The following is a 14,301-nucleotide window of genomic DNA, read 5'->3' on the forward strand; positions in this document are numbered from 1 at the left end:
TTTCAAAAATCTATAATAAAAAAAACCCAATCTCAATTTTGTTCAAAGTCCCCCAAAATGTTCTCAAAGACTGCAGAATGATATTATGAAAAAACATGTGCATCATTTTATTAGAACAAAAGCAGAAATGTCAAACATTGTGTTTCCATAGCGTGGTGGCCACTGCGTAAAGGACATCTCCAGTAACAAGAAAATACAGTAACACGTCTTTTTTCTTCTCTGAGCTTCGCTAAACAGCAGTAATGATCTATTGTTGGAAAGGCTGAACTGTTTTGTAAAGAAAAAAAAGATCGTTCCAATTAAATGAATTTGCGACACCACTTACATTCCTCGTCGACGGGCAGCACGGACATTTTCATTCCTCTGGATAATTTTTTTTTTAGTAAATGTGCTTATATAAAAGTAAGGAAGCTAAACGCGAAATATGTGTAGCTGAGTCGATCATGCATTGTAAGAATGTGAGAAATCGCAAATGGCGGCAGTGGTGAACGGCAAGTACCGCAGTGCAACCTAAGCACAGCAGCCACACATTGTTTGCCAGGCTTTGTCGCTATGCACGAGAAAAAGCTGGGGTGTCGATTGCGTTGGTTACACGATACATTTTTCACCGCTCGTCGCTCTCCCGCCCGGTCTCTGGATCCGCACCGTGCGGATCGTGTGGCCCGCGCTACAAGCACTCGTGTAACGGAGTAGCATGCATTAGGCGGACAGGTGCAAAGGGCGGCGCGATGGACGCCCGCCTGAGCAGGACGACAGCAACGAGTACGGCTGTGCCAGTCAGCCAAACACCACCTGAGATAGAAGTTAAGCATCCAAATTGTGCTTCACTTTGATGCGATCACTATCCTACGCTCTGAAGGTGGCTATGGGTAGGCGTTATAGCCATGGCCGAACATTTTGTACGGACTGCCTCATGGTGCACAAAAGAAATTCCGCTGCAGCAGAATTTTCGTTACGTAGAAGATATCGGATCGAGACTCTTTTGCGGAGGGTCATGAAGCAGGATGCGCGCTCAATTCAATAGGGAAACCAGATCTGCCAGCACTCCTTCAAGAGAAAGAAGGATATACAAAACAAAGCGGATGCAATGCAAACAAAACGTGTTTTGTCCGTGGCCAGAACTGCTGCCACCAATCTTCACGTAATCGATTCTTTTTAAACTCTGCATTGATCACACACGGTTTGACAACGTACACATTTGGGCCAACAAAAACCACACCTCTTGGCGACCGCTCTCCAGAAATTCATTTTCATTCATGAAGAGACCTTGGCTTTTATACCAATCTCTCAATTCTGGCACAGCACATCATCATAAGAGACGCATGGAGGGAATGCGTTCTTTAGCACTCAAGATATGAATTATACTCAACTCAAATAGATGAAAGAAAAGGAGGCTACAACTGAAAGTGCATACTGTGGACTGAGGGATGTCTAACACTGGCGTGAAGTCGCAAACCACGCGAATGCATTTAATTGGAACGGTCTTTTTATTTACAAAACAGTTCCCAATTTCCGAACATAGATCATTACTGTTGTTTAGCGAAGCTCAGAAAAGAAAAAAAAAGACGTGTTACTGTATTTTCTTGTTACTAGAGATATCCTTTGCGGAGTAGCCACCACGCTCTGGAAACACAATGTTTGACATTTTCTGCTTTTGTTGTAATAAAAATGATGCAACATGTTTTTTCATAATATCATTCTGCAGTCCTTTGAGAACATTTTGGGGGACTTTGAACAAAATTGAGATTGGGTTTTTTTTATTATAGATTTTTGAATGGAGGAGCACTTTTCTCTTTTTGGTGTTTCGAGCATGAAAATTTACTACTTTGAAATTTATTAGAGAAATACAAATGCAGAGGTTCATTATTCACATAAAGGCCTATTCATACTGCAAATATGAACAAGCTAAGATGTTCACAGAAGTAGCCATAGCGTCCCAAATATGACTGATTTTCAAAAACGCAGCGTTTTTCGTGAATTTTTAAAAATACATAATTTACTCAGAATTCCATGAAATGATAAGAGCTATTTCCTCTTTACTTCTACTTCCGCCAAAAAGAAAGATATTTGTAATATATATCTTGAGTAGCTGCCAGCATGATTGCGAATTTACGAAAACGGGCTCTTCGTAAAATGGTCGTCGTCAACACACGACACTTGTCGAATTTTCCTGTGTTGAAAAAAATTTTTATTTGTAAACGAACTGCGATTTCGTGCTGTGCAGTCATATGTGCACAACATACAAAATTATCAGGAAAATCGGAAACATCAAATATACACCCTTTTTCGATCTTTCGTGGAATCGACCGGAAGGTTCTCATTTGCTGCATTTGAGATTCCTCGATTTTCTATATTGTTTAAGCGCGTGTATTGTTCTAAGTGAGACAATTCCCTTGCCAGGCTGGCATTCGCACTTTTCAGGTCATCATTTGATTTTGTTAAAGACGCGTTCTCGGCACGCATCTTGTCGTTTGTAGCTTTTATCGTATCATATTGTTTGCTCAAGAAGCCTATGCTGGCAAGTGCATCGCTGAGTTCTGCGCGGCATGCTGACACTTTTTGTTCACTCAGTGAAAGCTTTGCTGTGAAATCATTCCTTAGTGCGGTTAGTTTTTCTTCAAACAACATTTTCATAGATTTCATTACTTTTTCTAACTCCACATTCGTCGGCATTTCAATGGCACACTGAGCGATCCGTAAAGGCTATTGAAAGAGATACAGTAGTAGAAGATACGACAAAGTACTTTACCTGCGCAAAGGTAAAGCGATGTGTAAGCCTTTGCAGCGAGCTGCTTGCTGCCTTGCGGATCGCTCAAGTGATGAACCGAGTGGGCTTGGTTGCTTCTTTTATAGCTTTCGTTGACGGGCCGGATGTGACGACTTCTGTGACGAATCGATAACTTCGGTATGGTCGCGTACGCTGGGATGGGATCACCACCGTAGTACCAGCATCTGCGCAAAGGTAAAGCGATGTGTAAGCCTTTGCAGCGAGCTGCTTGCTGCCTTGCGGATCGTTCAAGTGATCAACAGAATATCCAGCCGACACATTTTTGTGCCTTCCAGGGAGATGTTCAATATCAACCCGATGAGAGGCAGCAAATATGGAAATGGACGCAAGTCAAGGACAGCTGCAGACAGCAAAATATTGAAACTGATACAACGATTGTGCTGAATCACCGACGATGTAAGTTAACTTTTTTGCTGGTGTTACTTGCTGATGAGCTTGTAATCCCTGCTATATTTTGGTTGCGTGTGTAGGGCATGATATTCAATAAGGTTGTGCTGAATATGTAGGTTAACAAGCCTGAATGGTCAGTCTGAGGAGATCCATCATAAACATTTTTATTGAAGGAATGTTGAAGCACTTGTTTTTACACAGAACAAGACAACCTTTATGATAAGTGAAAGCAATTTTCAGATATACTAACAATATTTGCAGAATTGTGTTGTCGAATTTACATTCCTTATTCTTAATTTTTTTCGCTTCCATGCTTCCTCGTACCTCTGTCTAAACAAGGGGCACCAGTGCCACCCCGTCTATTGCTCATAATATGAGGGGGTGCTTTGATTTGTGAAGAGGAACATAAGAGCCCTATGTTAGCTAGAGGCTCTTCTACCAGCTATAGCGGTGGTCTGGCATGCGTTCGCCTCTTGGCCATGCCTGGTTATTTTGACCCCCAGTAGCCGACAGCTTGAGCGGACGTGCTTTCTCATGCAGCAAACTGTGCATTCTAGTCAGCTGTCACTGTGCGTCGGCCACACTCTCGCATACCCTCTTTCATGAATGACTCTGTGTATGTCAGCAAACTGCAGGTTGTCATACTGACATCAGCAGGAAAGCACATACATGGTGCTATTTGCTGTGGCTATGTAACCAGACAATATACAGGAGGGCAGACAGTATTAGCAAAGAAAACTGCTTAAGTTGATTAAATCGCTCTTCATTAATTTCTCTCATTACTGCAACAGCATACTTTCCGCAATGTAAGAGGCTGCCTCATTCTCAATTAATTGCTAGGTGCTTTTCCACGTTTGCTGCATTACTAAGCATCCGAGCTCGGGGTCGCCAGGAACAGAAATAAGTCGAGAGCGAGAACAAGCTGGAGGTGTAGTTTATTTTGTTAGCGGTCGTTTTGATCGAGTGCTCAGTTTGATACAAGTTACTGTGAACGAGACAAACTGTTGCTTGGAAGCAGGAGAGAATGTCAACGTCAGTGCCACAGAATGCAAAATGCTCCTGAGAGGTTGTGTAGCTAGCTTTGCTGCATACTGCAACAATGCAAGGAATAAGCAACACTCTAAGGCAAAATTACCCCGAACGAGGAGTAACGGAGCCCAATAGGCCCGCAGATGAACGGTTAGACCGTCGTAGGAGCAAGCGGAGAGGGATGCGTGCCGTGTGCAATTCAGTTAGTCTGCAAAGGGATGAACGGCGCGGGAGATGCAGGCCGTGTGCATGGATACGTTCCGTGTGCAAACCGTTGTCAAGGGAGCTATTCGTCCTCCTCGCTCGGGTCAGTCTTCCATCTTGTGTTTGAGCTGGCGTGTTGCCGGTTAAGTCGCGCTCGGAGTTCGCCGATCTAGGACCTACGGCTCGCTGCCTTTGATACAGACGTATGCGTGGATGAGTGTGTCGTGCTGCTTTTACGTTTCGCCACACCCACGAAGTCTGGAGCTGCTCTCGACGCGTCGCGACGCCGCGCTGTATATCTCCGGCGCAGTCACGGCACTGCGTCGCCACCGGCTAGGAATGGCGGCCGAGAAGACTGTAGGCCTATCGGACTTCAATCTGACTCGGGGCACAAATCGGCGCTGGATTCTTTCACAAGTAAGTGATCGCTTTTTATTCTGGCGTACCTATCGCGTGCGCGAAAGTGATCGCGATTATCGGTAACGGACTCGATCGTGTTGTATATCGCGCGCACGAAATGTACCGCGAGGGTCAGCTTGGGCGTGAGCTCGCCTGTGCTTTGTGACCGCCTGGATATTGGCCGCCGTTGTCGTCGCCTGGCCGGATGTTCGCTCACCGATGATTCACCGTGGTGATGAGCTGCAAGCTCGCGATATTAGCAATATTAGGCAGAGGCCTCACCGCTGTTTTGCGACTCGTCCGAAACGCTGTGCGGTAGCAACGAGCTCGATTGTATGCCGCGCGCTTGAAATGCACCGGCATGGGTTGGCGAGTGCTTCAGCTATAGCCGACATTAGCTGCGATTCGGAACTCTGCGGAAATTGGTCGCCGTGACCTTCGGCTTCCTCGACGCTCGCTCGTAAGCAGTTCGCCGCCGTTCGAGGCGTCGACCCCGCTTTCGCTCGCTGCACATTACTAGTGCGCGCTCGAAGAATTTGGTGGAAATTGGACGCCGTTATCGTCGGCGTCCCCTTCGCTCGCTCGCTAGCAGCCTGGCGCCTTTCGTGGCGTCGGCTTCGCGTTGCGGCTGACGGGCTTGCTCGAGTTGTACGACGCCGCTCGCAAAAAACTCGCCGGCTCGTTGGGGCACGGTGGTTGGCGGCGCCTCGGCGTGATGGCTGCGGCCGCCGCACTTGAAATGTTTGTTGCGCTGTGTGGCTTGAAATGCGTCTTTGATGACGTACGACATCACGGTGAAATTATTTACATGCCATATTTTAGACGTGTGTTTTTATTTAAGCATTCGACACTATCAACCACCACATTCTTTTTATGCAGCTTCAAGCAATAGGCGTAACTGGTCCTGCACTATTATTAATAAAAAACTTCCTACTCAATAGAAGCCAAGTTGTCAGTCTGTTAGGTCATAAATCTATACTTAAAGTAACAAATATAGGAGCACCTCAAGGTTCTATTCTCGGCCCACTTCTTTTCATTATTTACATAAATGATTTGCCATCTTGCCTCACCAATTCAGAATGCTTACTGTATGCAGACGACACAACAATTGTTAACACTGATAAATGCCTCCAGTCTCTGACACAGAAGCTAAATGATGACCTTTCAGGCTTGGCTGCTTGGTGTATCCATAATTATTTACAAATAAATCCCACTAAAACGAAATTCGTTGTTTTCCACTCTCAACAACGTGAACATAATTATATCCCGCCAATATTTCTAAATCAATTCGCAATTGAAGCAGACGATGAGGCGACCTTCTTGGGAATTAAACTGGACCGTCATTTGAAATTTCATTCGTATGTTGCATACCTGCGAAAAAAAATGGCTTACGGCATACGTGTTCTAATTAAATCCCGCGATATATTTTCCACACCCACATTACTTTCATTGTACTACGCTTTTATTCATTCTCATATTAATTACTGTGTCACATCTTGGGGCAATACCTACAGCAGTCATCTCGTCTCCCTTCAAACTATGCAAAATCACTCTATTAGAATACTTACCCACAGTCATTATCGCAGCGATGCTAAAGCACTCCTGCATGCCAACAACATCCTAACAATCGAGAACACTTTCAAATTTAATCTAGGAATACTATTTTTCAAGCAAATAATAAATCAGCTTCCTTTGTTTATAATCCCTCCATCAAGTCTAGAGAATACAAACTTGACAAGGTTTGCACAAAATCACAATTTTATCTTACCTATAGGTAATACTAACTATGGCAAACAAACAGCCCACTTCACTGGAATCTATTTCTGTAATACTATACCTTCAGGAATAAAAACCTCGGAATCAATCGGCATATTCAAAAAAGATATGAAAACTTTCCTCTCATCCATTCCATAATCTGGATAGTTTTGGTCACTTCTATTACTCCCGCTCCCTTTCGTGTCTTCTCACAACCTAATGTTAACGCAGCATCGCATCATCATCCTACATTGCTGATATCAGATGTCTCTGTTTAGTTTTCTTTTTCGTAGTTTATTTTTTAACATTTTTCACCATGGTAATTATCTGAAAACTGTTTAGGAGAGTTGAATTACCTCTATTTTTTATGTTGTCTAATTTCAGTTTTTGTTGCTACTTTCTGCTAATGATTTTCTTCAGTAGAACTCCTTTTTTCTTTTTTACCTGCGATGTATTTTATTACCTGTGTTCTGCACCACTGTTTGCTGCACCAATTAATTGTTTCTATATTCACTACTGAGGTCCCGATTCAGTCTCTGACTATGGGACCTGCTTCTGTATACACAAATTTCGTAATTGATTCGATAACTAAATAAAACGATTTCTGATTCTGATTTCACCTTGCACATATTTGTCATGTACGTGCGTCTTCATCCCTTCTGTGACGTGTCGCAGAATATTTGCAATATTTTTGTGCTTCGCAGGGGTGAAATTATTTGCGTGCCATGTTTTAGACGTGTTTTTGTTCACATTGCACGTATTTGCACAGTTCGTGCGTCTTCACCCTCGCTGTCACGTGACTAAATATTTGCAATATTTTTGTGCTTTGCAGGATGCAGCCGTTGCCCACGACGAGCAGAATGCTGTGTGCCCTGGCGCGTACAACGCCTGCCATCTATCGCTTCCGTTGGAGCAGCTTCACAGAAAGGACTGTACGAGATATGACAACGCGGCTGAACATGGACATTTTGTAAGGAATTCAATGGAAGAAAGCAGAAACTTCATATGTATAGAAAAAATAAAACGTTTCATTGTCTCACTTTTGTCTTTCGTTGTCGCATTGAATGCGAAAGCAGTGACATACGCATGACTAAATATTCTTTTGCGTGTTCTTTTCCGCGGCATTTGTTGGTCACCGCGGAAAGAAACACGCGAAAAAAGTATTAAGTCTTGCGGAGAGTAACTGTAGAAAATCATCCCTGGGATAAAAAGTTCATCCGAATGGAGCGTTTGAGTGGACCGACCGTTGGTCCTTGCGAGGTGCAACTGCGAGGACTAACGGTTGCCCGGTAAGGTGTAAATGTGAGGACCAAATGTTAGTCCATTGAGGTGATCTGTGGGGACTAACAGTTGCCCGGTAAAGTGTAAATGTGAGGACTAAATGTTAGTCTATTGTGGGGACTAACTGTTAGACCCGGTGCCGTTAGTCCTTAAAGGGATTAATGGTTGTGGCAGCCCCATTAGTCCCCAAAAGGACGAACCACACACCCTTTTAACACCCTTTTGCCTTAGAGTGAAGTGGAGAGCAAAGCTACGTCCCCATTACGATAAACAGGAGCATCTGCAACCTTGATTCTATTGTCAGGTGTTGAGTTTCTGGATCCCGACGAGCAGGGATGTGCGTTACTTATGAACTCCAATTGGAAAGTGTTTAATAATGTGTAACACATTAAGCTGTGAGAGAAAGTTGGGCAGCCTCGATGTGCCTGCCTTTGAGCGAATGCCTTGGGCTGTTGATGCCGCCTATGACACTCACTCATTTTACATTTCGAGTTAACTTGTGAAAACACCACAGGCAAGGACGATTTGCAACACTGTCCACCTGAAACTACTTGGCGTGATGTGGGAGCGGTAACTGAAACTTTGTTTCACAAGTGCACCTTTGGAGTGGCTCATTGCGTACATTTTATTTACTTATTTCATGTTGCATGTGCCTCGTTTTATGCAGAAAGGCTAAATGTCACAGAACGTGTTTTTATCTCCTCTTTAGCTCTTTTGATTTGGCATTTTTGACAAAAACGACACTCCTTCTCAGCCGGCCTCAGTTCGAATCTGTTCACAGCCATTGCACGTGTCCGACAGCTGGTGCGCAAAATCTGATTTTCACTTTTGCTTTTTTTTCTTGCTTTCAAGATCCCCCTTTGCTTGAACAGTTACACATGTCTAATCTCAACATGGTAATCTAGCATTTCAACTGAACTTAACGTCTCCCCTCATGTCTTTAATGTAGTCTGCACAGAAGTCATTTGGATTTTTTACTGTGAACACTACATTTATTCAATCATGCAGGGGTTTAGGATACACATGCCCTTTTCTTTTTTTATGAGATTGGGCGGGCTGTGGATGCATCAAAATTCAAAACCTGCTGCTGTGTGGCTCGTTTTTTTTTGCAAGGTGATGCAAAATTCAGTTTCGGCACAGATTGCCTTCTTTCATTTGGTTCAAGTGTCCTCATATATTTTGTTTCTTCTCTTTTCAGATGAGCCAGAGTGCGAACAGTATACTCGTACAGTTTCGCAGAATAAACCCCATCTTTATGCGTTCAGAGCAGCTGGATGTTCACTGTTTACTTGGCAAGAAGTAGTATGTATGCATGCTTCCTGCCACAGCTATGTGCTGTCCCACACTTTGTGGGAAACACTGAATTCTGCATTTGCTGAGAAATATATGTGCCAAATAGTGCATTTTGTTGCTTTGCAGTCACCAATGCACACAAGTTGACCCCACACTGTACTTAATAAAAAGTTGTAATAATGGGTGTTCTGTGGTGAAGAAGGTTGTGGTGCTTTACATGCAGCCACCGCAGTGATTATTGACTGATGCCAGTGGCAGCTTCTACTTTGCAGCAAAGCTGTTGTTAGAGAGAGCATACACAGGTTAAGCAGTAATAATGACAAAAAATTCCACTGGATGTTAAATGCAAGTCATGAGAAAAGACATGCATGTACATGTTGCCCCTGTTGAAACATATATCAGGCTACAAGTGCCATTATATTTGCTCTGCCAAATTTCTTGTTCAAGTTGAACAGCAATATCTGTTCTTGGGATTGCCAGACTTTTTGTGACTTGCGTCCAACAATGTTTTCACCAAAGTTTCATCCCGACCAGGCGAGATGTTGTCAGACCCTAGACTTCAAAAAGCCAAACTATGTACGACTAATTTGTATGTGGTGCCAGAACACTTCAATTTTCACTGAAGTAGCAGACACTTGTAGCCTGGCATTTGTTTCAACAGGGGCAATATGTACATGCATCTCTTTGTGACTGTTGTGTTAAACATCCAGTGGAAGTTTTCGTCGCCATCACTGCATAATGCGTTTTTCCTCTCTCTAACAACTTCTTCGCAGCAAAGTAGCAGCTGCCACTTGCATCAGTTGATAACCATTGCGGTAGGTGCATGCAAAGCACCGAAACTTTCTTCACCACACAGCGCCCATTATTACAACATTTTAAGTACAGTGTGGTGTCAAGTTGTGCACTTTAGTCACATTAAAGCAACAAAGTGTGCTATTTGGCACATTTCATATTCCTCATTAGTGCGAAATTTCCAAGTCATTACATGCAACATTTTCAAGGAGACATTACGTACATTTCCAGGACACATTACGTATGACAATCCTAAGGTGACATCACGTACAACGTTTCTTCGAGACATGTACATAATGTACGACATTCCTAAGAAGACATTACGTATAATGTTTCTAGGAGACAATACGTACAACATTCCTAAGAAGACATTACATACAATGTTTGTAGGAGACAATGACAATACATACAACATTCCTAAGAAGAGATTACGTACAATGTTTGTAGGAGACAATGACAATACGTACAACGTTCCTAAGAAGACATTACGTACAATGTTTGTAGGAGACAATGACAATACGTACAACATTCCTAAGAAGGCATTACGTACAATGTTTCTAGGAGACAATACGTACAACATATCTAGGGAGACTCCGTTTGCGGAAATCGCCCTATTTCAGAATCGGAAAAGTGATCGGCAACTTTTTACCTTCAGCTTTTTACGTAAACAAGGGGCAAAATTTTTAACAGTGTATATACATTTAACATATCGCGAAAGCGATCACAGAGCTCCGAAGCAACGTTTTGAAGTTTCCAGCCCTCCACTAAAACGAAAGGACTGCACGGAGTCTCGTTACATAGAATTCCTACACAGACACATTCTTTTTCCGTGGCTACGTCACGGCCCCCAGTGGTCATGTGACGCGAGATGAACATGCACAGCCTGCTTTGTGTGCCCAGTTTGTTAAGGTTTGGACTTTCGCCTTTTTCCGCTATATCAGGCGTCTCAAACCGAGCTCATCTAACGGTCAGCATTCACGAAAATTTACTCCCGCAAGGGCCAGTAACGCAGCTAAAAGCGTGCGGGGGGGAGGAGGGGAGGGGCTAGTTCGTATCATATGTCAGCTAACGTTGCCATTTAAAAGAAGAGCTTTCCAATATATCACATAAGGGTCGTTTCTGAAGGGTATTTAGCGACAGGATTCCAACAACATATCGATACCTATCTTGAACACGACTAAAATCTGGACGCCGATTGTGAAATATAGAGTTTTGTTTCACGGTTAGGTATCACCACATGATGACCGCAGTGCATGCCTCACGACAACAAAGCTTTAGACCTATCGTGTCTGTGTAGCTTAAAAACATACTTATAAAGAGAATGAAAAAAAATGGGACGACGACAGTCATGTGGGGGCCGCGGGTCTCTAGGGAGAGGCCCACGGACAGCGTGTTTGGGTCCCCTGAGCTATACAGGTATAGTGTGAGAGCTACATGATACTGCCTCAACACCGTTGGAATGTGCAGGAATAGCATAGGTTCAAACAGCATAAAGCGTGAGGCAAAATATATTCGCTTGACGAAATATCACGCTTGGAAAAAGGCTATTACGGATTCCGTGCCGGGTGATGTCCCTTTACCTCGAACCATATGCATCCAACGAGTAAGCGCCGAGAAGCCTATTTGCGCCTTTATTACCACACTGTAACGAACACCAAGAATGGATCGAAATCGCTTTGTCCACCTCCTGCCACTCCTACACGCGTAGTCCAGTGATCACCTTCCACCAACACAACATCGTTAGGAAGGCATAGAGGATTATGATAAGAAGAAAAAAAAAAAAGAGCGCGGCACAAGCCGTGCATAAGATACACTGCTGAAAACTGCAAGAAACCCTCAAATATGAGTTTTATAGGTGATACTGAATAGCGTCACGAAGTTCGGGAACGATAGAAATAAAGGGATAAGCTGCAAAGCTACGTTCGTTCTGCAGAGGTCCACAAAGACATCCTAAATTTGCTCCAGTGGTGGAGTTAAGAACAACGACTGCCGACGCCTTCACAATTCGCAAGGCAGATGTGCACCCCTGCGGATAGCGCATGCAGTGCGAGAAACTATAGCGTGGCAGTATATGTGATGCAACGATTCATGGCGTGCTTCAAGCCGGAGTCTCTAGATAATTTGATTGTTTGCACGATAACACTTGAAGAAATAAACTATAAAATATGCCACAAAAGACTTATGGACTGTATATAGTAGCAGTGATGTGATATATGAAAAGAATGCTACCACAAATACTTTTTTCGTCCTTGCATCTGCCTAAACGTATTTCTAAAAGTACACGTACTGCACACGGTTCGTTGTAATTTTTATCTAGGTTAGTGTATTTACAAAAGGGTAATAAACTTGGCTTTCTTCCTCTGTGTTGCTGTGGCGAGGTGCTACAATGCTGAAGGCAGGTGTTACGTAGCCAGAAGCAGGGTGCACTATTGCCTTTGTCGTTAGAACGTTTTAGGTTTCAGTAAAGAGCGCAATAAAAACAAGCTGAAGAGAGCGTTCTGTTCTCTGTCTCCTCTGTTTTTATTGTACTTCCTATCGAAACTAAACTCATGCTGCAAATCACTTTCCTTGCTGCAATATCTGCTACAAAACGCTCTTGATGATTCCCATTGCGTTTGCAAAAGAAAAAAACAGTTATGGTATACATTTGCCGAGCAAACATTCACTGCACCTAGTATGTCTACTCAACTGTTTCCACCGTGAGTCCCTTTTTACAAGAAATTACCGTAGGATAAAGTAGAATTGTTAGCGAAACATTCGCCATCAAAGCGTAGATATTTGCTACCTAACACTTTGCTGTAGATTCTATGTTCTGGCAACACCACCTATATTATTGGCTCAGGCCTCTGTCGGGCCTGATCTGCCGTCGGGCCGGGCCGGGCCGGGTAGGCGAAATTTTTTTTCGGGTTCGGGCCGGGCCCGGGTCGTTCATTGAATTACCGGGCCGGGCTCGGGCGGGTAAACTTAAACGAGTTCCGGGCCGGGCCCGGGCTGAACATCACGGCCCGAGCCAAACCTTCCGAACTGAATCCTGTCTTTTTAGAATGAATACTTACCAACTAGCTCAGCTCTCTGTTGTTCTAAGGTATTTGGAATGCTGGGGGTGTGGGAGGGAAGGAGTTAAAGAGGCCGGCAGGCACCTTTCATTTTTTAACGCAGCCGTTCATATATGTATGAGTGACTGCGCGCAAGCTGTCTCTTTTAGGTAATCTGGTAGAGTTTGCGAGTTGCGGTCTAAACCACAATGGCGGACGGTGTCATGGTTGCTATCTCAACGAGTACCTGGCGTTGGAAGGTGAACGGTTTGCTTCATGCTCTTCATCACGCCAGCATTGTGACATCAAGCACTCCTGATCGCAGAGTGCGACTTTGATTTTTAATAAAGAAGAATGAATGGTTCTCATGCCGCAGAGTATAAGAGGAGGCAAGTAGCGAAGGACTTGTGTTCAAGCACATGCACCATAACACCCGTATAGCTCAGGTGCATGCGCACTGTCTTGGTGGACACTATGAGCTTGAAGAGGCAGCCCGGCTTCAAGCAGACATTGTATGTCCCCCATTGCTTAGCGTTCGCATGCAATCGATAGAGCATCTTGATTGAGTGTAATGACCGCTTGGAACTGTGTTATTCCCTGACTATTAGTACCCGACACCAACTATAGACAAGTGGTCCACCGCGGTGGTGTAACGGTTACGCTGCTCGGCTGCCGACCCGAAGGTCATTGGTTCGATCCCGGCCGCCTCGGTTGTATTTCAATGGGGGCGAAATGCTAGAGGCCCGTGTACTGTGCGATGCCACAGCACGTTACCAAACACCGGATGGTCGAAATTTTCAGACCCCCTACTACGGCGTCCCTCATAATGATATCATGGTTTTGGGACGTCTACCCCCGATAATATAATTAACTATAGCGGACTGATTATCGTACAAACAGTACAACAACAACAACAAAATGTGAACTGCAGAAAATAACTGAAGGTAATATATCGTCAGCGAACCATAAAGCACTAAAATAGAATGCAGATCTGGGCATCTTAATACGATAAACGGATCTGGGTTGGATGAAAGAAGCGATAAAGTGGCGGATGAAGCTGGAAATGGTGTCTCGCAGTCGCACAGGAGGACTACTTAATTCCACACGTGGAGTATTCCCTCAAACAATATGTATTTCGATGAGGCTACTTTCCTGACCCGTGTTTAAGATCTCAGTGCACATTTAGATGACCGCGAGTGGTCAAAATTAATCCGGAGTTACCCACTGCAGCGTGCCCGATAATGAAATCGTGGTTTCAGCTTGCTAAGATCGACTATCACTTTTTTCGCGAGCTGAAGAAACTCAGTGAGCAAGCCTTTCAAGGAACAGGGATCA

The 14,301-nt window shown here is 44.0% G+C and overlaps 1 protein-coding gene across 2 annotated transcripts in view; it reads right to left on the minus strand.

The window, feature by feature from the left end:
* Positions 1-14,301, minus strand: part of LOC119383854 (uncharacterized) — a 773,402-nt gene that overhangs the window by 627,500 nt on the left and 131,601 nt on the right. The gene's annotated exons all lie outside the window — the stretch shown is intronic.

This window comes from Rhipicephalus sanguineus, chromosome 2 (genome assembly GCF_013339695.2).
Source record: "Rhipicephalus sanguineus isolate Rsan-2018 chromosome 2, BIME_Rsan_1.4, whole genome shotgun sequence".
NCBI classification, from domain to species: Eukaryota; Metazoa; Arthropoda; class Arachnida; order Ixodida; family Ixodidae; genus Rhipicephalus; species Rhipicephalus sanguineus.